The sequence below is a fragment of the Vollenhovia emeryi genome, unplaced genomic scaffold (genome assembly GCF_000949405.1).
Source record: "Vollenhovia emeryi isolate VEMERY1.0 unplaced genomic scaffold, V.emery_V1.0 DF948990.1, whole genome shotgun sequence".
Lineage (NCBI taxonomy): Eukaryota > Metazoa > Arthropoda > Insecta > Hymenoptera > Formicidae > Vollenhovia > Vollenhovia emeryi.
Window position 1 is genome coordinate 1 of NW_011957376.1, and position 1,401 is coordinate 1,401.

A 1,401-nucleotide genomic window follows, 5' to 3' on the forward strand; every position below is an offset into this window, starting at 1 on the left:
ATGCGTCGCGTGTATGTGTGTGCAGCGATCAGCTGAGTGCCCCGTGTAAGCGCTCGCGGCGAGAAGCGCCGTGCGCCGCCCCTGCCTGCCTCTTGTACTCGGCCCGTCATTCGTTAACTATTTCTTTTAATAATTCAAAAACTAAGCTTCGGAGAAAATTTTGGTAAGAGAAAAATCGTCTTAGAATTTAATCAGGAATTCGACATTTCATGGACACTATACCTATTCTGAATCACCCTGTATAATATCGGAAAACGAGGTTACGTTAAGTCCGCGACATACAGAGGCAATCCACAATTTTAAGAGGACGAATAATGTACATGAGGTACAGCGCTTTCTGGGTCTGGTAAACTATTTTAGGCGCTTCATTAAAGATTTTACAATGAAAGCGAGACCATTGCAAAACTTGCTTAAGAGGCAACAGATTACGAGTTTAGCCGCGAATGTATCGAGTCATTCGAATTACTGAAAAAAGAACTTACCTCTGCACCGGTACTGCGACTGTACGACCTTGCGGCTGAGACGGAGCTGCACAGTTGTGCGAGTAGTGCAGGCTTCGGAGCGATCCTGCTGCAGCGGCAGAAAAATCAGCCCTGGGCACCCGTAGCCTATTTCAGTAAGGCCACAAACCAAGCTGAAAGTAAATATCATTCATATGAATTAGAAATGTTAGCGATAGTTAGAGCGGTAGAGAGGTTTCATTTATATCTTTATGGTTTAAATTTCACGATATTCACCGATTGCAATGCCTTAGTGTACGCGGTGAATAAGGCAAATTTGAATCCCAGAATTGCTAGGTGGACACTCACCTTGCAAAACTATGACTTTAACCTCTTGCATCGGCCAGGAAATCGTATGGCGCACGTGGATGCGCTCAGCAGGGGAATAGCCTACGTTCGTGAGGTGCCCCTCAAGCGAGAACTTGAAGTCAGGCAGTTGACAGATCCTAAAATTATAGATATTAGCAAAAGGTTAGAATTTGAAGATAATGAGAAATTCGAATTAAGGAACGGTTTATTATACAGAAAGGACGGAAACCAATTACGATTTGTAGTACCAGAGTCAATGGTGATGAGCCTTTTGAAGGCCCACCACGATAATATGGCTCATTGTGGTGTCGAAAAGACAGTAAAAGGTGTAGAGAAATCCTATTGGTTCCCATCCTTTCGCAAGAAAATTATAGATTATATAGATAATTGTCTTACGTGTGTGATGTCGAACGAATCTTCTAACAGGAAGGAAGGGTGTCACGCGTTGGAATCGCAAAGTTAATGCGCGACGAAGTGCCGATACCGCCACGAGAGTGGCGTACAGATAGCCGCGTTTCGTGTAGATTCCCGATGAACACGGCTCCCGTTCGTGATCCGCGGAAGGTGACCGACAAGCGTTTAGACTAGGGGT

The 1,401-nt window shown here is 44.8% G+C and overlaps 1 long non-coding RNA gene across 1 annotated transcript; it reads right to left on the bottom strand.

Moving 5' to 3' along the window:
- Nucleotides 1–212: 212 nt before the first annotated feature.
- On the bottom strand, nucleotides 213–1,395 carry LOC105556231. Its single transcript, XR_001008542.1, has 3 exons — nucleotides 1,206–1,395; nucleotides 810–946; nucleotides 213–634 (listed from the first exon to the last, which is right to left on the bottom strand). It is a non-coding gene; the product is annotated as an uncharacterized LOC105556231 (long non-coding RNA).
- Nucleotides 1,396–1,401: the final 6 nt, after the last annotated feature.